Below are 25,743 nucleotides of genomic sequence, written 5' to 3'. Positions count from 1 at the left end.
AAATATATTTCGGGAGGGGTCCAAACCAAATGTCTCAGGAATAATGATAATAGTTTATTTAAAGTACTGAGAACTATTACAAAAACCTCATACAGCACTATGTCACAAAGAGTAATATAACTCATAATGGTTTTTACATCAAATCACATCCTATATCTAAATATAAGCTTTTAAGGGAAGTCATAATCGAAATCATCGATTAATATTTTTTATAAATTCACCAATATTATTATTATTATTAATAATAACAACAACAATAGTAATAATAATAATAATAATAACGCTTTAATTAAAATAATTATATTACAATTATATTATATTAAACAAATATTAATTAAAATATAAAATTAACTAATATTAAAAATAACTAATATTATATTGTTATTATATAGGAATAGGTTAAATGACGGTGTAAGAATTAAGACATGACAGCACGTATTCATTATCTATATAGTTCACCACTTCACCTGTAGTTAAGATCGGCATAATTTGTATAAAAACAAAAACAAATGCCCTGTGATATAGTGATAACTATCGATTATACTTCGTACAACAAATATGTTTTCATTATTTAATTTTAGAACTGGGTAAGTCTTTCGGGGGGGGATGTGGACCTATTGTTAACATTAGATGGTTCGTGTAACATAATTGAAAGAAAGTCAGATTTTTCAGTTAATTTAAAAACAATTCACTCAGAGAATCACTAATTACGTGTTTTGCATGCTTTACAATGATGGAAATAGCACTCGGAAATATTTTAATCCTGATCACGTCAGAGAAACTCTGCCGTAAACATGTAAGCTGGAAAAAAATGCCTTTTATGACCAGACCTTCAAGCGGTCGTCGGGTGTCTTCAGACTCCGAGCAGGTAGAGAGATTCGCACATTTTCTGCGATGACCTGGGCCAGCGAACACGATTGCCTTCAATAGGAAACGTAGCGCAAGTGTTGGCAGTGCCGGATCTACAAATCTTGTCCCCCCCCCCGCGCAAAATATTACCAAATTACCAATATTAACCTCTACCTACCTTTACACACACACACACACACACACACACACAAATATATACGCGGGGTCCAAAAAAATGTACTCACTGTTTGATAGTCCATATATTCTGACAAAATTGACGTGCGGGTACAATTTTTGGCACTGAGAGAGAGAGTTATGTTAGATTTTCAAAATGAGCACCAGCAACTTCTAAACAACTTCGATGGCGCCGAACTGCAGACCGTACTACGGCCGTTAGTGTATCTGGCGTAATAACAGCACATGATGCTATTATTTTTTCACGTAGCTCGATGAGTGTAGTTGGTTTTCGTCGATACACGTCATTCTTGACGGTCCTCCACAGGTAGAAGTCCACTGGTGTCAAATCAGGGGATCGACGTGGGTACTCAATAGCACCGCGTCGACCTATCCACCGTCCGGGGAGAGTGTCATCCAGGTACGACCTGACATCGCGATGGTAGTGAGGCGGGGCCCCATCTTGCTGCAGGTAAAACATTTCATCGCCAAACAGGTTTCGGATGGCAGGCAAAATCCTTGACTGAAGCATTTCAAGATACACCTCACCTGTTACGGTACCCTCGAAGAAGAAGGGACCAATCAAACCACGCGATGACAGACCACACCACACGTTAAGCCCCGGTACATTCACTGCCTTCTCCATATAAACGTGAGGATTGACGGGCGACCAGTAGACACAATTGTGGCGGTTCACCGTACCGTTAAGTTTGAATTGCGCCTCGTCAGACCACACAACTGTCCCTGCAAATTCCCCATCCTCGCGAACCATGTGCTCAAACCATTCGCAGTATTCGACCCTACGATCCGGATCGTCCTCGTTGATCGCGTGTAGCAGTCTTGGAATGTACACTTTCCACTGTGCAACCTTCAGAATGCTTCAGGTGAGCTAGACCGGCTCACCTCACTTTCGCACGCTCCCTGGTTCACTGATTTTTGCGTGAACGGGTGGAATGTTGCAACACCGCAGCACTGGACTCTGGACTTATAGCTGTTCGTGGTCTGCCGGATCTTGCCTTGTGCACATCATGAACCGTTCCGTCGGCTTCGAACTTATCACGAATACGGGCTATTGTTCTAAGTGTTGGAGGCCGTGTTCCAAACTCATTCTGCCACTGGCGTTGAACCTCTTGAATGCTGTCGTACTTCCAGAACCATTTCAATACAGCCTTGCGTTCCACAAATGATAACCGTACCGCAGCCATTGTTGCTACTCGACTGCAAGGTAGATAGAGATTAGGTAAATCCATCCGAAGATTGCCGATCTTGCACGAACGCGTGACGTCACCGGAGAAGAAGTGAGCTCGGCTGAAGCAGACGGCCCCTAGCATTTATATGGGAGATTCAGAGAGCAAAAGTATATTATTACTTTTAGGAGGGGGAAAATAATAATTGTCATCCTCCAAGATGATTTTGAGTCATCCTTTTAATGATTAGTAACATAATTAAAACGCGCTACTTTTAAAAGGGGGCAAAGTACATGTGAAAAAATGTATATGGAAAATCCATATTCCTGAAACTTTCTGACCGATGCGCTACAAAGAAAGTTACGTGTTCTCCTTTAGAATTTCGTCATTTTACAAACCGTAATTTAATTTTAACAAAAACGTGGCATGCTAAAGAAGAATTAAAGAGTTTAAAAAAATAATTGATTAATAGACTTAGTTTATTTTACTTCGCTTATCTGTCACATATAGCTAATCGCAAAGATGAGGATGCGTGATGATATGATGAAATTGAAGAAAGGAGAGTAGACACATGCCCGGGCGGGGATTCGAACCTGGTGGCCCTTGGCATCGTAAAGCGTTGTGCTAACCACTTCGCCACGGAGGTCAGCATTACAAGGACATAAACAAAAAATGGCATCTATGTTTTAATATGCGAGAAACATTTGCGAGGAGATTATTGAAGTAACAAATAATTATTACAAGACGTTGTGATGAAAATTATTAATATATCTGAAATATCGAGAGTTGACCTTGCAGTCTATCAATGTACTTTTAGAGTTACGTAAAACCTTTACTCAAAATTGCTAGTGTAAATTTATAAGCTATTAAAATTTAAAACTTATTCCTGTTCGAAAAAAGAAACTGCCAAGTCAAATTAATATTTCGTATAAATACATATATTTTCCTTTCATGAGGCCAAGAGAGTATTTGGAGCGGACAGTGGCTTGGGAAGGCTATAGCCCCGGATCTCGATCTGCAAAGGGGCTTCCAGTGAGAAAACATTGCTATGAAATAGTCCAGAAGAAAGGGCGAAATGATTTTTTTAAATGGATCAAGGATACAAAGATATAAGTGGACATTTGACAAGCTTAGTCTAAAACTTAAAACTGAAATCGTACGTGTGGGGGGGGGGGGCTACGTGAGGTAACACAGTGGAATATGATTTACAATACTAAAATTAAAATAAATATGTGGAACAATATAAATCAAAATATGTTGTAGCTAGTGACGGCGCAATAGTAAACATGGAGGGGTAAGTCATATTTTCCCGGGGCAATCATGTTTATTATTCCGTTACATACGACACAAAAATGCATATTTTGGCTAAAAGAGCATTCATTCATTTATTTATTTTTGTCGTTTTACTGGGGGCAGATAAGATAGAGAGATATAAATTGTCGAACGAGAATAGGGGGGCGTTCCTGCCTCCCCCTGTAGTGTGGTCACTGCCTATAGCTATGCTGGAGAAGAATGCACCAATTAATACGCCATTAAATAAAACAGATACTTTTAAAACTTTTAATCAAATTATTTGTGAACTATGATTTAAATTTAGAGAGCACATACTTGTTTAATTTAATTTGGATGAGTTAACTTCTGAAGCCTGCCATATCCGAGCCTTCTTCCGGTGTAACTGCACTGCCCTTTGAGCCCTGGCTGCTGCATTCAGGTGGCGGAACGAGCAGAATACTAATTAAAACAAATATGTGACATATATATATATATATATATATATATATATATATATATATATATTAAAAAAAACAACGTGTTGAAGCTATTGACAGCGCCAAAGAAAAGACAGAAGAGAAACGTGGAGAGTGCAGTGATATTTTACGGGAAGCAGTCACGTTTATTACACCCTTACATTTACATACAATATTAAAAAGTTCTGCTTTTAGATCTTGCACAATGCCTTTTTCACAAAAATGGGCAATCCCGTATTTTTTATATCAATCAAGCTGTGATATTTTAGATTTCTTCCGTTAGTTTTCTGATAATAGTTTTCACCGCTTTCCATAGCATTTAGGCATTATTTCAGTTGACAAGATCAAAATAATTTTATTTCAAAACATAGAGCAAAAAGAAATCCAACGCGCTTAAGTTAAAACTCCCTTACATTGGAAGCCTGGAGAGAACAAAACAGGGGTTTCTTCGTAACACGATTTCTTGAAAACCATTTTACACATTTGAATCAACTTTGTGATAAATTGATTAGAAAGGATGAATCTTAACAGTGAAAGTTGTAACTTTTCCCTTGCTACTATATTTTAGAAGATATTCGTTGTCAAATTTCTCAATATTTGCATAAGGAACCAGCCTTTTCGGTGCCGAGTGTTTCGACGATGACGTCATGCATGCACGGACAACTGCGCATACGACCTGCGCCACCGAACGAGCATCCCCTGACTCGACTGTCTTCCGCTGTACTACGCGTATTGCCGTGATCGCTCCAACTTCGCGCATGCGCGGCGCAAATTGCCAGCGCCACCTACCCGCGACAGATTCAACAGTTACACTACACATCCACATGACATTAGTACGTGTAAGTCTGTTTGTTTCGAAATTATTGCATTACAAACAGTGAGTACATTTTTTTGGACCCTTCTGTACACACACACACTAATACACACACACTAATGCACTCACAAAAGACAAAAAAGCAACAAAAAGAACACGCTAGCCAGTGTGACTTCCCTGAGGGGCCGCGGTTCTCTCTCTCTCTCTCGCCATGCCAAGCAAGTGACTGGGTGCGATTTTGAGGGGAAAAAATGGAAATCCTACAAACTTCTAAATGACAAAATAAAACGAATAGCCAAAAAGTATGTTAATAAAAAAAATATATATATTTAGGGTGGCACTACAATATTTACGAGGTACTAGCCTTAGCGTTTACCTGATAATTGCGTATAAATAAAACGTGCTGGAATTTTCCTATCTTGCGGTATATGTTGGCATTGGAGATACGATAGTCGAAGAGCGTCAATTTACGCTGCTAACCATCTGCCGTAGTAATCAAGGGGTCCCGGGTTCGAAACCCGGTGGAGGCACATAGTGGTTCAGATCCCACTATAAACTGTAGGTCCAGTCCCGATTAGCCTTACTGTGCATAAAGTGGACTTAAAACACCAAACCAACCATCTGCATTAAAAAAAACAGAACTGTTTTCAAGGTATTATCGGCCATTGCATAAGCTACCATAATTAGTGCAATTTGAATGATTCCGTTTATACGTATGGTGAACGCAACTGTAATTTATAGATAGACATTATCGACTTTTATGAATGATAAAAATATTGAAAATTTAATAAAAGACGGCTGGGTCCCGTTTTAGCTTTCTTTTGTAAATTAAAAGACTGGCTGCAGATTTTACTTACCTTCTACCAGTAAATGGGATGCAGACTGCCATCTGATTATCTTATAGATATTTCAGATCAATATTTTATGGTATATTAGTACATGATCCAATTATCCTTTTGGTACGACCTGGGGTAGCAAAGGCTAACAATGTTTTCTGGTCTCCACAATAAGAAAATTGTTGTAAATGATAATGACAGATGACGCTAAGAAAAAACAAGGGAAAGGTTCTAAGTTTTTTGACGATAGCGGGGAATGAACCTCAAGAAAGTTTAAACAATTTAAAATATAGAAATAAATTAAAAGTAACAAGCTAGAAAATAACAAGAAATGGGATATTCAAAGGAAAAAGAGGAAGTTAAGTTATATGTTAAATACGATTCGATTGGAACAAGTTCTATGGGATTTTAGTCGAGTTGGTTTGCTTAAAGTATGGCTATTCGAATTATGGTATTTGCTTTATCAATAAGTTAAGAGTATTTCTCAGCATTAAGGAATATATTAGAAACATGTTGGACCTATTTAGTTCAAACCCAATACTAAGCCGGTCCTATACAATGTTCTTAGTATATTAATTTCAGCTTAGAATCAGTTAATTTAGGCGGTCATCGTGGTTACAGAATTGAACATTTATCGTGTCTTTATTTTTCACATCTCCTAAACCAACATCCACATATCGAACTTGTTATTATCAAGTTATTGCCCAAGTGAGGTCTAAATTGCACAGCAGGTTCGTCCTTTATTTTCATGAAAAGTACGAAGGTTTGAGAGACATCAAATACTTCACAGAGCAAAATCAATTTATCCTCCTCAATCTTCTAACATCTCTTCCAATTACACTCACCATGTCTACCCTTTGGATAACAATCTGTAGAAATATCTGTTGAACTCTAAACTGGCTCCAGCTGTAACGAACCTTATTTCAAACGTATATTTTACCGAATGGTAGATCAGTTACTACCATTTTTGTAAGTTTCGTTCTAGAGGCTCAAGAAATGTGATGGAGACGGAGCTTTGAAAACTACAAAAATGAGAAAACAGTGTATAAGTCGTTACTTAAAAAAAAAAAAAACTCCATTTTCTTCTTTCAGTAAAATAGACAATATTTACAACACATTGTTTACAATGTTATTTTTTGCTGTGTAAACCTCTTCAAGATGTCCTTTGACTCTGGGTTGCTCCTCTCCGGAGTGGCCTTCGGGTCTAGGGAGCTCCTCTCCGAGCTGGATTTGTGGTCTGCAGTGCTCCTCTTCAAGATGTCCTTCGGCTCTGGCTTGCTCCTCTCCGAAGTGACCTTCGGGTCTGGGAAGCTTTTCTCCCAAGTGGCCTTCGGGTCTGGGGAGCTCCTCTCCGAAGTGGCCTTCGGGTCTGGGGAGCTCCTCTCCGAAGTGGCCTTCGGGTCTGGGAAGCTCCTCTCCGAAGTAGCCTTCGGGTCTGTGGAGCTCCTCTCCGAAGTGACCTTCGGGTCGAGAGAGCTCCTCTCCGAAGTGGCCTTCGCGTCGGGGGAGCTCCTCTCCGAAGTGCCTTCGGTTTGGGGAGCTCATCTCCAAAGTGGCTTTCGGATCTGGGGAGCTCCTTTCCGAGGTGGATTTGGGGTCTGGAGTGCTCCTCTGCAAGATGTCCTTCGGCTCTGGGTTGCTCCTATCCGAAGTGGCCTTCAGGTCTGGGGAGCTACTCTCCGAAGTGGCATTCGGGTCTGGGGAGCTCCTCTCCGAAGTGGCCTTCGGGTCTGGGGAGCTCCTCTCCGAAGTGGCCTTCGGGTCTGGGAGCTTCTCTCCGAAGTGCCTTCGGGTCTGGGGAGCTTCTCTCCGAAGTGCCTTCGGGTCTGGGGAACCCCTCTACGAAGTGGCCTTCAGGTTTGGGGAGCTCCTCTCCGAAGTGGCCTTCGGGTAGGGGGAGCTCCTCTCCGAAGTGGCTTTCAAGTCTGGGGAGCTCCTCTCCGAAGTGGCCTTGGCGTCTGGGGAGCTACTCTCCGAGGTGGATTTGGGGTCTGCAGTGCTCCTCTTCAAGATGTCCTTCGGCTCTAGGTTGCTCCTCTCCGAAGTGGCTTTCAAGTCTGGGGAGCCTCTCTCCGAAGTGGCCTTCGGGTGTGGGGAGTTCCTCTCCGAAGTGGCCTTCGGGTCGGGGGAGCTCCTCTCCGAAGTGCCTTCGCGTCTGAGGAGCTCCTCTCCGAAGTGCTTCCGCGTCTGAGGAGCTCCTCTCCGAAGTGGCCTTCGGGTCTGGGGAGCTCCTCTCCGAGGTGGATTTGGGGTCTGCAGTGCTCCTCTTCAAGATGTCCTTCGGGACTGGGTTGCTCCTCTCCGAAATGGCCTTCGGGTCGGGGGAGCTCCTCTCCAAAGTGGCTTTCAAGTCTGGGGAGCTCCTATCCGAAGTGGCCTTCAGGTCTGGGGAGCTACTCTCCGAGGTGGATTTGGGGTCTGCAGTGCTCCTCTTCAAGATGTCCTTCGGCTCTGGGTTGCTCCTCTCCGAAGTGGCTTTCAAGTCTTGGGAACTTCTCTCCGAAGTGCCTTCGGGTCTGGGGAGCCCCCCTCCGAAGTGGCCTTCGGGTCTGGGAAGCTCCTATCCGAAGTGGCCTTCGGGTCTAGGGAGCTCCTCTCCGAGCTGGATTTGGGGTCTGCAGTGCTCCTCTTCAAGATGTCCTTCGGCTCTGACTTGCTCCTCTCCGAAGTGACCTTCGGGTCTGGGAAGCTTTTATCCGAAGTGGCCTTCGGGTCTGGGGAGCTCCTCTCCGAAGTGATCTTAGGGTCGGGGGAGTTCCTGTCCGAAGTGGCCTTCGGGTCGGGGGAGCTACTCTCCGTAGTGCCTTCGGTTTGGGGAGCTCCTCTCCGAAGTGGCCTTCGGATCTGGGGAGCTCCTCTCCGAGGTGGATTTGGGGTCTGGGGAGCTACTCTCCGAAGTGGCCTTCGGGTCTGGGGAGCTCCTCTCCGAAGTGGCCTTCGGGTCTGGGGAGCTCCTCTCCGAAGTGGCCTTCGGGTCTGGTGAGCTACTCTCCGAGGTGGATTTGGGGTCTGCAGTGCTCCTCTTCAAGATGTCCTTCGGCTCTAGGTTGCTCCTCTCCGAAGTGGCTTTCAAGTCTGGGGAGCTTCTCTCCGAAGTGCCTTCGGGTCTGGGGAGCCCCTCTCCGAAGTGGCCTTCGGGTCTGGGGAGCTCCCCTCCGAAGTGACCTTCGGGTCGGGGGAGCTCCTCTCCGAAGTGCCTTCGCGTCTGAGGAGCTCCTCTCGGAAGTGCCTCCGCGTCTGAGGAGCTCCTCTCCGAAGTGGCCTTCGGCTCTGGGTTGCTCCTCTCCGAAGTGGCTTTCAAGTCTGGGGAGCTTCTCTCCGAAGTGCCTTCGGGTCTGGGGAGGCCCTCTCCGAAGTGGCGTTCGGGTCTGGGGAGCTCCTCTCCGAAGTGGCTTTCAAGTCTGGGGAGCACCTCTCCGAAGTGGCCTTCGGGTCTTGGGAGCTCCTCTCCGAGGTGGATTTGGGGTCTGCAGTGCTCCTCTTCAAGATGTTCTTCGGCTCTCCGTTGCTCCTCGCCGAAGTGACTTTCAAGTCTGGGGAGCTCGTCTCCGAAGTGACCTTCCGGTCAGGGGAGCTCCTCTCCGAAGTAGCCTTCGAGCCTGGGGAGCTCCTCTCCGAAGTGGCCTTCGGGTCACTGAAGTGACCTTCAGGTCTGGCAAGCTCCTCCCCGAAGTGACCATCGGGTCTGGGGAGCTCCTCTCCGAGGTGGCCTTCGGTCTGGGGAGCTCCTATCCGAAGTGAACTTCGGGTCTGGGGAGCTCCTCTCCGAAGTGGCCTTCGGGTTTGGGGAGCTCCTATCCGAAATAGCCTTCGGGTCTGGGGAGTTCCTCTCCGAAGGGGCTTTCAGGTCTGGGGAGCTCCTCTCCAAGGTGGCCTTTGGGTCTGGGGAGCTCCTCTCCGAAGGGGACTTCAGGTCTGTCGAGCTCTTCTCCAAAGTGGCCTTCGGGTCTGGGAAGCTCCTCTCCGAAGTAGCTTTCGGGTCTGTGGAGCTCCTCTCCGAAGTGACCTTCGGGTCGAGAGAGCTCCTCTCCGAAGTGGCCTTCGGGTCGAGGGAGCTCCTCTCCGAAGTGCCTTCGGTTTGCGGAGCTCATCTCCAAAGTGGCTTTCGGATCTGGGGAGCTCCTCTCCGAGGTGGATTTGGGGTCTGGAGTGCTCCTCTGCAAGATGTCCTTCGGCTCTGGGTTGCTCCTATCCGAAGTGGCCTTCAGGTCTGGGGAGCTACTCTCCGAAGTGGCATTCGGGTCTGTGGAGCTCCTCTCCGAAGTGGCCTTCGGGTCTGGGGAGCTCCTCTCCGAAGTGGCCTTCGGGTCTGGGAGCTTCTCTCCGAAGTGCCTTCGGGTCTGGGGAGCTTCTCTCCGAAGTGCCTTCGGGTCTGGGGAACCCCTCTACGAAGTGGCCTTCTGGTCTGGGGAGCTCCTCTCCGAAGTGGCCTTCGGGTAGGGGGAGCTCCTCTCCGAAGTGGCTTTCAAGTCTGAGGAGCTACTCTCCGAGGTGGATTTGGGGTCTGCAGTGCTCCTCTTCAAGATGTCCTTCGGCTCTAGGTTGCTCCTCTCCGAAGTGGCTTTCAAGTCTGGGGAGCCTCTCTCCGAAGTGGCCTTCGGGTGTGGGGAGCTCCTCTCCGAAGTGGCCTTCGGGTCGGGGGAGCTCCTCTCCGAAGTGCCTTCTCGTCTGAGGAGCTCCTCTCCGAAGTGCTTCCGCCTCTGAGGAGCTCCTCTCCGAAGTGGCCTTCGGGTCTGGGGAGCTCCTCTCCGAGGTGGATTTGGGGTCTGCAGTGCTCCTCTTCAAGATGTCCTTCGGGACTAGGTTGCTCCTCTCCGAAATGGCCTTCGGGTCGGGGGAGCTCCTCTCCAAAGTGGCTTTCAAGTCTGGGGAGCTCCTATCCGAAGTGGCCTTCAGGTCTGGGGAGCTACTCTCCGAGGTGGATTTGGGGTCTGCAGTGCTCCTCTTCAAGATGTCCTTCGGCTCTAGGTAGCCCCTGTCCGAAGTGGCCTTCGGGTCTGGCGAGCTCCCCTCCGAAGTGACCTTCGGGTCGGGGGAGCTCCTCTCCGAAGTGCCTTCGCGTCTGAGGAGCTCCTCTCGGAAGTGCCTCCGCGTCTGAGGAGCTCCTCTCCGAAGTGGCCTTCGGCTCTGGGTTGCTCCTCTCCGAAGTGGCTTTCAAGTCTGGGGAGCTTCTCTCCGAAGTGCCTTCGGGTCTGGGGAGCCCCTCTCCGAAGTGGCGTTCGGTTCTGGGAGCTCCTCTCCGAAGTGGCTTTCAAGTCTGGGGAGCACCTCTCCGAAGTGGCCTTCGGGTCTTGGGAGCTCCTCTCCGAGGTGGATTTGGGGTCTGCAGTGCTCCTCTTCAAGATGTCCTTTGGCTCTGGGTTGCTCCTCGCCGAAGTGACTTTCAAGTCTGGGGAGCTCCTCTCCGAAGTGACCTTCGGGTCTGGGGAGCTCCTCTCCGAAGTAGCCTTCGAGCCTGGGGAGCTCCTCTCCGAAGTGGCCTTCGGGTCACTGAAGTGACCTTCAGGTCTGGCAAGCTCCTCCCCGAAGTGACCTTCGGGTCTGGAGAGCACCTCTCCGAGGTGGCCTTCGGTCTGGGGAGCTCCTATCCGAAGTGAACTTCGGGTCTGGGGAGCTCCTCTCCGAAGTGGCCTTCGGGTTTGGGGAGCTCCTATCCGAAATAGCCTTCGGGTCTGGGGAGCTCCTCTCCGAAGGGGCTTTTAGGTCTGGGGAGCTCCTCTCCAAGGTGGCCTTCGGGTCTAGGGAGCTCCTCTCCGAAGGGGACTTCAGTTCTGTCGAGCTCTTCTCCAAAGTGACCTTCAGGTCTGGGAAGCTCCTCTCCGAAGTGACCTTCGGGTCTGGGGAGCTCCTCTCCGAGGTGGCCTTCGGGTCTGGGGATTTCCTCTCCGAAGTGATCTTCGGGTCTGGGGAGCTCCTCTCCGAAGGGACCTTCGGGTCTGGGGAGCTCCTCTCCGAGGTGGCCTTCGCGTCTGGGGAGCTCCTCTACGAAGGGGCTTTCGGAGCGGGTGAGCTCCTCTCCGAAGTGCCTTCGGGTCGGTGGAGCTCCTCTCCGAGGTGGCCTTCGGGTCTTGGGAGCTCCTCTTCAATATCTCCTTCGGCTCTGTGGTGCTTCTCTCCGAGATGTCCTTGGGCTCTCTGAGCTCCTCTCCGAGGTGGCCTTGGTGTCTGTGGTGCTCCTCTCCGAAGTGGCCTTCGGGTAGGGGGAGCTCCTCTCCGAAGTGGCTTTCAAGTCTGGCTAGCTCCTCTCCGAAGTGGCCTTCGGGTCTGGGGAGCTACTCTCCGAGGTGGATTTGGGGTCTGCAGTGCTCCTCTTCAAGATGTAATTCGGCTCTGGGTTGCTCTTCTCCGAAGTGGCTTTCAAGTCTGGTGAGCTTCTCTCCGAAGTGCCTTCGGGTCTGGGGGCCCGTCTCCGAAGTGGCCTTTGGGTCTGGGGAGCTCCTCTCCGAAGTGGCCTTCGGGTCGGGGGAGCTCCTCTCCGAAGTGCGTTCGCGTCTGAGGAGCTCCTCTCCGAAGTGGCTTTCGGGTCTGAGGAGCTCCTCTCCGAGGTGGATTTGGGGTCTGCAGTGCTCATCTTCAAGATGTCCTTCGGCTCTGGGTTGCTCCTCTCCGAAGTGGCTTTCAAGTCTGGGGAGCTCCTCTCCGAAGTGCCTTCGGGTCTAGGAAGCTCCTCTCTGAAGTGACCTTCGGGTCTGTGGAGCTCCTCTCCGAGGTGGCCTTGGGGTGTTGGGAGCTACTCTCCGAGGTGGCCTTCGGGTCTGGGAAGCTGCTATCCGAAGTGACCTTCGGGTCTGGGGAGCTCCTCTCCGAAGTGGCCTTCGGGTCTGGGGAACTCCTCTCCGAGGTGGCCTTCGGGTCTGGGAAGCTCCTATCCGAAGTGACCTTCGGGTCTGGGGAGCTCCTCTCCGAAGTGGCCTTCGGGTCTGGTGAGCTCCTATCCGAAGTAGCCTTCGGGTCTGGGGAGCTCCTCTCCGAAGGGGCCTTCAGGTCTGGGGAGCTCCTCTCCGAGGTGGCCTGCTTCGGGTCTGGGGTGTTTCTCAGGCAGAAAAGTGAAGTAGGAAAACTAAACGAAACAAAAGAGAATAGATTTTGGCGGAATGTTGAGGTAGTGCTCACTGTATACACTGTTCCCAGAAGAGAATCGAGTGCAATTCTTTGTTTACTACATTGTACAATTAAATGAGAATAATGTGTATGTACAAAGGACATGTGCTTTAGTTGACAAGTATTTTTGATCTTGCCACTCAATGGATAGGGAAAGCAGATCTCGAAAAAACATTTCCTAGAAGTCGTGGAAATTCTGTTCTTCCTTTTTCATTTACTTTCAGGCATATCTCAGACGACGTAAGACACTATTCAATTTCTCAGTTTCGGTTGGTTTTTCTATCTTATCCATTAGTTGGTGTCTTATTCTTTCCTACAGTTGTCTTCACACACTTTTGTAACTTTCACATCCATTATCATTTCTGCTGACGGCTTCCTTCTTTCCTCTTTTTACAGTTGTTTTCCTTTTATTCAAACCAACAAACACATTCCTCAAGCGTGGTCCCTTTTTATCGTAGATTTTCATTCACCCCCCCCCCCCTCCGCCTTCAGCGGTAACAGAATTTGGTTATTTGGACAAAAAGGCCACAGAACATTACCAGATAGACTAATGGTAGCTTTCGCAAGGTGTATCTCTAAAACGACATCTGATAGTCGTAACGGTACATTGTTTCCTTACTGTGGCTGGAATAAAAAAAAATGTGGAGGATATACAGGGTAATTCTCTAAGAAAACAACAAAATCAAACCTCGCTCAATATCTTTAATGTTTGACAGGTTTCATATGGAAATTTGTGTGTGCCTACTTTGTACTTTACAATCAAGGTCTGCCTAGAGCATATACTGCAAGCTGCCTCCTCGATGGCGCAATGGTAACGTCTTCGCCTTGTAATCAAGAGGTCTCGAATTCGATGCCCCAAGGAGGCACATAGTCGTTCTTATCCTACTTGAAACAGGAACTCAGATGCTCTAACTCCAACGTATGACTCTAGGGTATACGTATTTAGTTAGTAGGGGACCTTATGCAGTGGCGTCTCGTCCCTTGGGGCTTCCGGGGCTTAGCCCCTAAAGAAAAACGGACGTATTCACGTAATGATCAATCACCATAACGCATAACTATCACACAGTCTTTTAAAAGGCGATTTTTACCCACGTAAATTCATCGTCTGTTGCAATGGATACGACAGCGCTCCTAGCGGCATTGATGTCAATTGTCGTTTTCCGGGGCAAGTGGCAAAGGAAGGCGTGGCCTACACCCACCTACGCAACAGTGAAGGTCACATGCTAGCAGAGAGAGGAGGGGAGAGTCCAATGGATTTGAGTGCTGATTCGGGGCTAATTCCTTCGCGTCGCGTTCGATCTCGCGTGTTGTTCTGTAGTGTTTTGGTGGCTTTCATTCGCTATGTTTGAGTGAGTTTGGTGGGGTTGATGTTCGAACACAAATTGATGAAGGACATAGGCTGTCAATTACAAGACGCAATGAATTTCTCCGGGAAAATAGGCATATATTAAATAGAATTATCGATTGCTTAAAATTCTGTGGTCGACATGAACTTGCTCTACGAGGACATAATGAAAGAGAACAATCTTTAAACAGAGGCATCCTCCCACATTTATTATCCCTTCATAGAAGAGGGAAAACTAAAGAGGGAACTTCGTGTTCTTTATTGTAGTGAAGAGTTGAAAAACATAAACTCTATCAGTAGATTGCATTCATTTTTTATTTAAAATTATTTAGAGGATACCTTTTCAGAAACAGTAAAAATGACAAACATAGTTTTAAATGACAAACATAGTTTTAATAACTCCAGTGGCAAAAGCTGAATCTGAACGATGTTTCAGCACATTGAAGTGTATTAAACCCTGCTTAAGAAATGCAATGGGACAAGACAGACCAAATGTCTTGGCACTTGCTTACAATAGAGATGGAATAAATACATTTCAAACATAGAGGGCTTCAACGAAAAAGTAATAACAAAATTTGCTGAGCAGAAGAACAGGAGTCAACGTTCGTAGAAAGATGATGATGAGTTGGTGTTTTAAGTCCACTTTATGCACAGTAAGGCTAATCGGGACTGGACCTACAGTTTAAAGTGGAATCCGAACCACTTGTGCCTCCACCGGGTATCGAACCCGGGACCCCTTGATTACAAGGCGAGGACGCTACCACTGCGCCATCTGGGAGGCCCCGTTCGTAGAAAGGTATGTTTCACAACAATAACTATTTCTTTTGTAATCATGTGAATTGTCATTATATTTTAAATTCTTTAAAAAAAATAAGTCCAGTTTTGTAGTTTAGAAGAAGATAAATACCCGTTTTTTTTTGTAATTCATGTAATTTGTCATTACATTTTAAATTCTTTCAAAAAAGTAAGTCCAGTTTTGTGGTCTAGAAGAAATAATACCTATTTTTTTTGTAATTCATGTGAATTGTCATCATATTTTAAATTCTTTAAAAAATAAGCCCAGGCCAAATTTGAGGTCACGAGACGCCACTGACCTTATAAGTGTGTGGAATTTTTCAGCATTTTGATACAGAATATTAATTTTGAGAATTAGTAGCCCCTTTGATAATTTTAGACTTATTAATTCATTGGTAATTTACAAGACCATTGTTTTGCATGAAAAAGGAGTCCAGTAATCCACGTACTTTTGTGTACGGGTCTTCTAATTAGCTAAGACATGTGCTAATGTGACATCGGTAATGGCTGCAACCTCCCTTCTTTGAGTGCGTCAATTGTTAGTGGCTTATTACGGTGAAGACATTCCGTTAGTGAATCCCACAAAATGAAATTAGAATGCGTCAGGTCTGGTGGTCTTGGAAACAATAGTCATTTCGAAAGTAACCGGTGAACGAAATAACTTTCCAGTTCCCTCATGCTTGTGCTAGTCGTTTTCACGTTCAGAAGACACAATGGGCTCTTATGGGCAATGCTTTTCTTATGGGAAATACGAGCGCGCTGTTGTCAAATTTCTGGATTTACAAATTTAGCTTAAGTAAAATCGGTACCTGCAGTTTTGCAGGAAATTTTGTAGAGAATACGATGGTGAACACAAAAAACTGGTAACTTGCTTACATAATTTTAGGTAAATTAAAAACGCAAATTTTCTGTGAAAACACAATTTTTACATTGTTTTCATTCTTAACGTTGAAACATGCCGTAAAATTGAAGCTTTCATTATGAAAGAAATTGACACTGCTTTTTAATTGTCATAGGTGACGGTGGTACTCAGAATTTATCAATACTTTAAAGCATATTTGCATTAAAAAATATTCAAATAAAGTATGTGGAGATTTTTTATATTCGTGCAGTAGAAAATGTCGTCGCTGGCCATTTTTTGTTCTGTAATTCCAAGTAAAAACTTCCAGCGGCAAAGTTGTGGAGAAAATAATGAAATTATTTTTTATAACCACTCAAAGGTTCCCAGAAATATTACTTCCATGCATTTGGAGTTTCTTTTTAACCCGAACCGCGCGCGAAGTAAGGAGACGTTGTCTGGCCATCTTGAGCTGACTCACCGCAGCATTCCGTCTAATCACCACCAAGTTTTCCAGTTGTTATTTTATTTCCATTCAGTAAAAATATGAACTTCATGCAGTTTGTTATAATAGAATTGAAATTACTTAAATTTAATAATTGACAATTATTTCCAATGCAGCTGTTGTGAGCAACATTAGTGCTGTCGCAAATACACGTTGTTTTCGTTTACATTACTGTCGACATTAATGCTGAAATGAAGATCACCTTTCAGTTTCCAACTTACATATAAATTCATAGACACCATATTAACCTTTGAAAGGCTTTCCAACACGTGACAAAATATGGGGCTTCAAGATAGAAATATGACATGCCTTGCTTGAGTCATTCACGTCTTATCAATTCACGTGGGCCATAACTCGTTTGTTTGTTTGGGTTGCAACTTGAATCTAACCCATGTGCTAGGGTCCCCTTACTTGAGTGAGAGATCTGCTTTGGTCTGTTTAGACTTTTTCCCTCTCCCGAAAAAGTGTTTTCAGTTGTGTGAGCTCTCAGTGATTTTTACTTTTGTAAGTGATTTCTGAAGTGTCATATTCGTGCATTACACTCGCGTGTGTAGTGATCGCAATGGATCATAGTAAAAAGGGTAACTGTAACGTTCACAGTATAATATTAATGTTAATAATTACATATAATTATCATTATATATACAAAATATGTAACACCTTCATTGTGAAGGAAGGTCATCATTTCCCGGCGACATGAGCTAGCGCTGTATTGGCAACACTGTGCGGTTTCTCCATAAGCGCCGTTGTCTCTTCTGAACGTGAAAACTACTTTTTTTTTTCTAGATGCAGCACACTGTGCCTTGTCTCAAGGTCACGGGTACAGTCTATTTCGTTAAGGGGTGTAATAGTTCTGCTTCGATAGATGCTTCCTTCATCTATGTACGTACATTTTCATAAGGAACCACACATTTATTTTTTTCTTTTTATGATGAATCTTTGGGTTTTCTATCGAGAGAATCAATTGCATTTGTATGTTTGTCATTTAGCGTCGCTTTTCTGTCACGTTTGGATAATCATGACGATGATATTATTGAGCTGGTGATAAACATGTAAGAACAAACAACAACAGGACAGTGGTAGCGTCGTCGCCATGTAATGGAGGGGTCCCGGGTTTGATACTCGGTGGAGGCGCATAGTGGTTCGGATCCCACTTTAAACTGTAGGTCCGGTTCCGATTAGCCTTACTGTGCATAAAGTGGACTTAAAACACCAAATCAAATCAAATCAAACAACAACAAAGCACTTACCCGAAGAAAAGTGAAAACTAGCGGCATCCATCGATTGTTTGCAGAACTACCTTGGGGCTTTGCTTTCCACAAAACACAGCTGCAGCCTTTGGGTTAAGCACTCGCGTTGTTAGCGAAGGAACAAGGGGGCACGTTCTCCCCAACGATCCAGAGAAGGTATTGTGTAAACGGAAGATTTTGGTGTCTTACACAAGGTGGCCAATTGCTGTGTTTCCTGCTTCAGAATAACGTACAAAATTATAGACCAGAAGGCCAGTATGACTTCCACTGTTTTTGTGTCACAAAACAATTTGTTTCCATGTTACCATCTCAATAATGAAACAACCTCTTTGTTAATCTTACAGTGAAGGTGTTGCACTTTCCGTATTGTTTTACTGGTCTGTGGACGTTCACATGTTCTTGGGTGTCCCATGAACATGTTATTACCCGTTCTCCTACACGATAGTTGTTGCGTCATCCATCCAGAAAGCAGAGAACAAACAAATTTAATTAGTTCCACTGTGATAACGACCCCATCGACCAGAGGCTTGTTCACTGAAGTTAGTCAACCAACAGAGTGAAATGGTCAACATTTTGCTCTGTTGGGATCTACAGAGCTGTCCTGTCATGGCTCTATGAGCGTCCCACAATTGGCAGAAGTGGGGTATGGCTGGTGGACTACAATGTGATCCTCCCAGCTAGATCCGAGGGATCCGCTGACCAACGACAGGTGCGGTCCTCCATTCATATTGGGGGTTAGGCGTAGAGCTGACAACTCTGCACTGTAAAAAGACATGTCAAGAAACAGCAATATGAGGCCATGGATGTTCCCAAGGTAAAATATTCTGGAGGTAAAATAGTCCCCCATTCGGATCTCCGGGCGGGGACTATTTTAGGAGATTCCTGGACTAAGAATAAGATCTACATTAAGAGTAAGGATATTAAATTGGGTTCTGAGTCTTTACTGGCATGGGGCATTTTAGTGTACCGTTAATAAGATAGGTATCAATTGGATATAGTAGCTGTCCCGGAAGTTAAGTGGCCAGGAGAATGTAATTGTAAGACTAAAAATTATACTTTTTTCTATGGTGGTACTGAAAATCATAATTTTGGAACAGGCTTCTTCATAAATAATAGAATTATCTCGGCCCTTAAAACAGTAGAATTTATTAATGATAGGATATCATATTCAGTTTTACAAGGTAGGTGGTGCAAAATTATTTTAATAAACATTCATGTACCAACGAAAGATAAAGATGATTTTTATGCAGAGTTAGAACAGGTCTTTCATAAATTTTCTCAGTATGATATGAAAATTCTGTTAGGTGACTGTAATGCACAGATTGATAAAGAAGAGGCATTTAAACCTACTATTGGTAAAGCAAATCTTCATGAATTAATTAATGATAATGGTATAAGATTAATTAATTTTGCAACATCAAAGAGTTTAATTGTGAAAAGTACCACTTTTAAAAATAAAGATATCCATAAATATACCTGGTCTTCTCCAGATAGCAAAACTCATAATCAGATAGATCATATGCTCATTGATAAGAGAAGGCATACTACAGGGTGTCCCACGAACGGCGCAACTGGGAATTAAGAGTGGCGTTACTTTGTAACCGAAACCTGTACATACATAAGTCATACACCAAATGTTAGCCCTGTCCAAGTAGATATTTTTAAACATAGAAACAACAAACGGGGTGCAGTGTTGTTCATGCAGTGTTGCCAAATGTAAGTGAAAGTGTAAATTTATTTTTCCACAAAGCATGGAAAATTGCATGGCAAACATTCGTACGGAAATTTGGACGTCAATTTCCACCTTGGGTAGGTGGACTATTTCGCCATCTATAGTTCAGAGAAGAAAACCGATCGTTTTCGCGTATAGCCAATCCTGAAATGCCTCGTAAAGGCGTACCGGTCCAAATGGGTGTTTTAAAAAAATTATGAGGTACAGTGGCAACACTGTTGATGTTTGAAGGCAACAAAAGGTGTGTTTAGTGATGACTATGACATGGAAATACTGGAAACAGGAAAAAAAAAAAATGAAAATTATGGTGAAAAAAGTTTTACTTACCTACTCCTGGCAACCATGCAATGCGATAAGAGCGCCCACCGAACGAGAACAAAAGAATCAGTTAGTTGTGTACTCAGAACTGTTTGAGCCGTGCATTTCGCATTGTTCGTAGGGGAAGATTAGAATTGTTCTGTGAAATGAAGTACTCTTTGGAAGAGAGGGTGTTCATTGTGGAACATTAATTTTGTTTAAAATCGTACGCTAGTGTAAAAACTGTGTTTCGCGAGAAATATCCAAATAACAGTGTTCCAGAAAATTCGACGATATATCATCTTGTTTCCAGATTTCGTGAAACAGGATCAGTTAATGACAAACCCTACCACAGACAACCACCAGTTTTGACACAAGGTGTGCTGCAGGATGTGGAGCAGAGAAAATCACAATCTCCCAGGAAATCTGTTCGTAAACTTGCTGCACAGTCAGGTGTATCAAAAACACCAACTCACCGAGCGTTAAAACAATTGCACCTACGTGCATATAAGGTACAGGCTGTGCAAGAACGGAAGGAAGCAGACAAAGGTGCACGTGTAAGATACTGCCAGTGGTTTAGAAGTTTTATTAGAGACAATGGTGTGAATATTTTGGATAAGGTTTTTTTCACGGATGAAGCATGGTTCCACTTAAATGGATATGTCAAACAGTCAAAATTCTCGACACTGGTCAAGTAACAATCCCCATTTGTTACATGAACAATCACTTCATCCACAAAAGATCGGTGTGTGGTGCGCGATTTCGCGGAGAAAAATAATCGGTCCATTCTTTTTCAACACAACAGTTGACGGAATAGTTTATCCTGACCTTATCACACAGTTTATTTCTCTGTTGGAACGTGATGAACGTGATTGTTGGTTTCAACAAGATTCCGCAACATGTCACACGTCTAATGCAACTTTAGACATGTTGGCAGCGTTTTTTGGCGATCACATTATAAGCAAAAACTTATGGCCCAGTCGCTCCCCGGATCTGACGTCTCCAGATTTTTTTCTGTGGGGTTATTTGAAACAAACAGTTTACATTAATAACCCAAGAACACTTGACGATCTAAATATAAACATTTGCACAGCCATTAACTGGCCGCGGTGGCTCAGTCGGTAACGCGTCTGACTACCATGCTCAAGGTCCCGGGTTCGATCCCCGGCCGGTTCAAATCCGGGAACTTTTCTAACGGTGAAAGCGGCCCCGGCGCCCACCCAGCGTCGAATAACGTGGGTACCTGGGGGAAACCCTGGGGGGTAAAGGCGGTTAGGGGCGTGATGCTGATCACATCACCCCCACTCACGACCGGATCAAGAAAGTGTGGGGCGTTACCCCCACACCCCCTATACGCCTTCATGGCGTGGTGCTATGCACAGGGGAACACTTTTCTTCTTTTTTTTTTACAGCCATTAACAATATAAACCAATCAACCTTGCATAAAGTTGCTTCCAACATGATAAAACGTGTTGATGAATGCCTCAGGGAAAATGGTTGTCATTTTCAACATCTTTTGTAAAGCTACACTGCCTGTTACGCGAATTGCATGGTTGCCAGGAGTAGGTAAGTAAAACTTTTTTCACCATAATTTTCATTTTCTTTTTTTCGTGTTTCCAGTATTTCCATGTCATAGACCATCACTAAACACACCTTTTGTTGCCTTCAAACATCAACAGTGTTGCCACTGTACCTCATAATTTTTTTAAAACACCCATTTGGACCGGTACGCCTTTACGAGGCATTTCAGGATTGGCTATACGCGAAAACGATCGGTTTTCTTCTCTGAACTATAGATGGCGAAATAGTCCACCTACCCAAGGTGGAAATTGACGTCCAAATTTCCGTACGAATGTTTTCCATGCAATTTTCCATGCTTTGTGGAAAAATAAATTTACACTTTCACTTACATTTGGCAACACTGCATGAACAACACTGCACCCCGTTTGTTGTTTCTCTGTTTAAAAATATCTACTTGGACAGGGCTAACATTTGGTGTATGACTTATGTATGTACAGGTTTTGGTTACAAAGTAACGCCACTCTTAATTCCCAGTTGCACCGTTCGTGGGACACCATGTAGTATAATTGACGTTCGTACAAATAGAGGTGCTGACTGTGCCAGTGACCATTATTTAGTAATTGCTAAATTAAGAGAAAGACTCTCCGTGATAAATCATAAGCAACAAAATCTAAAACCTCTAAAAATTTATTTTAATGATGTTGAAAATATAAATGAAACAGACGTAAATAAGAATTGGGAGCACATATGTAATGCAATAGAATCAGCAGCTAAAGAAAGTATAGGATACAATAAACCAAGAAAAAGTAAGCTATGGTTTGATAATGAATGTCATAACGCAATAGAAATAAGAAATCAGGCTAGACTTAGGTGGTTAAATAACTCTGATGATACAAATCTAAGCAATTATAATAGAATAGAGCGAGAAGTTAACCGCACGTTTAGAAGTAAAAAAGGGGATTACTTGAAAAGGAAAAATTAACGAAATTGAGACAAACGGCAAAAATAAATATATCTGAGATTTATATAAAGGTGTAAATGAATTTAAAAAGGGGTGGTAACCTAAATTAAACTTAATAAAATATATAAACGGCAATTTTTTGGCTGACCCAAGCGATATTTTAAATAGATGGAAGAACTACTTTATTCACCTTTTAAATGTTCGTGTAGGAGATAAATCAGAAGTAAATGAAGTACACACAGCAGAACCTTTAGTTCAAGAACCTATACTCCATGAGGCCTTAAAAAGATCGCTTCGCGGGCATGCAGCAGACGACAATATGGGGAGTGTGTCTGCGAGAACCAACCAGATCCGCGAATGAGCGAGCCCGGTTGTCACAGCTAGCTCGCTTCATCCTTCAGGAAAGGCTAAAGAATAACAAAGCGCGTGGCATTGATTTAATACCAGCTGAGTTCATTAAATATGGTGGGAATTCGTTAATATGTCAAATTCATAAATTAATTTGATTAATATGGAATAAAGAAGAAATCCCTCAAGAGTGGAAAGAATCCATAATTGTCCCTATGTTTAAAAAATGTGATAAAATGATCTGCAATAATTACCGTGGAACATCGCTACTCTCAACAACATATAAAATATTATCTAACATTCTTTTAGCAAGACTAACCCCATGTGCTAATGAAATTATAGGTGATTATCAATGTGGATTTAAACGTAACCAGAGGCGCAACTACATTTTTTTCTTTGCAGGGGGCAAGTACCAGGATAAACGTACCGATAATAATAATAATAATAATTTTAATAATAATAATGTTAATTAAAATAATGTTACTAATAATGTTATTATAACATTATTATTATTATTATTATTATTGATTTGCTTTACTTTACTTCGTTTCTTGTGCCACTTTTGGCTAATTTGCGAAGATGGGGATGAGTGAAAGCATGATAGTAGTGTAAGTTGATTGTTTCAACGCAACACTTTGTAGGTATGCATTTGTAGCCTCTGTTTTTACCAATCGAATATCAGTTTTTGACATATTTTGACAATTTTTTGTCGATGTTTTTGCGTTTAGCGATGTTTTAGTAAAATTTCCCTTTTTTCCCACTCACACTTGGTAGGTATGCATTTGTAGCCTTTTTTTTATCAATTGAATATCAGTTTTTGACATATTTTGACAATTTTTTGTCGATGTTTTAGCGTTTAGCGATGTTTTAGTAAAATTTCCCTTTTTTCCCACTCACACTTGGTAGGTATATCACGATCTTACGTGATATAACTTAACCTATTCATTTTTTTTTGGTGCTAAACTACACGAGAGCCTCTACGTGCTTTGACCTAGTTTAGATAGTAGGTTGTATGGTACGTTCTGGCTGCATCCTTTGACCTACTTTTTATTTTACGACGTTTTACGCACTAAACTAACCTACAATGAGAGAAAAATGGACAGAAAAAGCTCTGGCATCACTTTTTAAGCTATTTTTTACCTCCTGCAAATTTTGCTCTTATGCTAACTCGTCCTTTGACCTACTTTTGAAATGACTTACGACATTTTCCTATAAGGCTGCCTCCTCATACTGTAAGGTCCCCCTCAGTGTAATCTACTACGACCTGCTAATAGGCTTCTGCTCTCAGCGTAATCCGTTTTTTACGCACTAAACTAACCTACAATGAGAGAAAAATGGAGAGAAGAAGCTCTGGCATCACTTTTTTTAAGCTATTTTTTTACCTCCTGCAAAATTTTGCTCTCGCCCTTTGACCTACTTTTGAAATGACTTACGATATTTTCCTATAAGGCTGCTGTCTTCTCTTACTGTAAGCTCCCTCAGTGTAATCTACCACGACCTTGCTCTCAGCGTAATCTGCCACGATGTGTTTTTGTTTTTTAAAACTCATGTGTGATCTTCTACGATGTGTGTGTGTGTGTGTGATAATCAAAATTATTTTTGTTAAGGAAACCCCTGGCCCCCAAAAAAAGAAAATATCCCGCCAGGGGTGCGTGGTGCCCAACACAGTTCTAATGGCCACGGCTAACAAAGCCATGCCTCTGTAGAGTTTCATGGGTTCTTTTTTTTTTAAACCCCCCCATGACTCCCTACAGAGGACCTCCGTGTGTAATGTGTGTGTTTTATGATTGAAGAGAAGAAAAAATTTTGGTTAAGAATGGAATGTGTAAGAACTAAAAAAGTTTCCGTGGGGGTGCAGCATCTGAAAAAAATAAAAAAATATACTCAAATAGTGTACATAATATGATAGAAAAATACAAAAAAAAAAGAGTGTGAATGCAAAAATTAGTGTGAATGATTGTTTTTTTTTAAAAAAAAAAAGTGTTGCAAGAAATAATACGTACTTTTTTATGCAGAAGTCTAATGGTGCGAGCAGATTTCTTCCTCGTCATGGCATCCCCATTCTCGGGTGTGGATGTTGCAGTCCAGTAGCCTCAATTTGGTGTCGTGGGGATCAAGTGCCACTTTGTTGATCGTGGATGTACGCAACTGGTCGATGGTGCTCGTGATCCGATGTTCGGTCATGCGTTTGATTTCTTTGATGAACAAGCATGACTTGTAATCTTCTACGGTTAGTTTGTTTGTGCTCGAACGCCCCACCCCCTTTGCCTTCTTTATTTCGGTCTCATCCTGGATTTTCACGGCGTACATTTTCGCTCGAAGACCCGCAAACTCTGTGATGATGCGGCCGTTGACTTCATCCTTCATCTTCCCGATCGTCATTTTCTGGCTGTCGTCGAAGAGAGCGTGATCTTTCGGATAATTGGAGAAATCGAAATGCTGGCTCATGCTTTTGAGATCTTCGTATAGATCATCGGTGCGGATGTTGTACACGAAGCTGTCCGTGTCGGTGTAAGCCATCTCGATCCTCTCTCCATAGCGTGGTTTCATGATGTCGTAGTGAAACTTGTACATGGCCAGCTTCGACAACTCGAGGATCGCGACTCCCACGGCGATTGGTTTGTCGAATGTTATGTGGCGGAGAGCACGTTCGATCAATACCAACGTGTCGCTCAGTATCGTGAAGTTCTTGTACGTGGGCCGAGAGACGAGCTTGTTTATTTTCTTCGGGTCGGAGACTAAGTTGATATTTTTTCTTTTCCTCGCATCTTCCATGCTCTTGCCGTAGATGCTGTTGTTCATCAATTTGTATAGGTCTTTGTCTGCGGAAGAAGAAGCTGATGCTCGACGTTGAGTGTTGCCGTCGATATAGGGTACTAGCCACCTGGTCTGTCTAAACTTCAATCCCGAGTGCACACGCTTCAAAACCAATCCATGCTGGAGGTAGAATTGTAGGAGACGATAATGCACCACGTAATTCTCTTTGCTCTTGAAGGTGAGCATCAGCTTCTTCTCCGGAGCCGATTCCATCACAGGTGCCATCGCAAATCCATGGTGTTCTTGATGAAGCGAAGCAGGATATTCCAAATCTACTTTCAGGAAACATCCATTTTCATGATCTTCGCTCCACTCCAAACAATCTTGAAGTTCCTGCTCGCTCATCCATTCGTATTCTCCGATGGGCAGAGGCTCGGACATGGCATAACCATACAGGTTGTTCATGTCCCAGTATGCCAAGAAGTTTGTCGGTTTCCCCGCATCGAAATCGGCAACATATGGATTGTTGGCCTTGACGTATCGAAGGGGACACTGGACGATTCCACCACGTTTTGCCTCTTCGACAAACAAAAGTTGATTGACGTCTTTGATGAGTTCTATCTTCACCTTCGTGGATTTTAACATCGCCTGCCAAGAATAACCCGGTGTGGTGTAGCTGAAAGCG

The sequence above is a fragment of the Lepisma saccharinum genome, chromosome 5, assembly GCF_977018435.1.
Source record: "Lepisma saccharinum chromosome 5, izLepSacc3.1, whole genome shotgun sequence".
NCBI classification, from domain to species: domain Eukaryota; kingdom Metazoa; phylum Arthropoda; class Insecta; order Zygentoma; family Lepismatidae; genus Lepisma; species Lepisma saccharinum.
The sequence above is the reverse complement of the archived record's forward strand: the minus strand, read 5'-3'. Positions refer to the sequence as shown.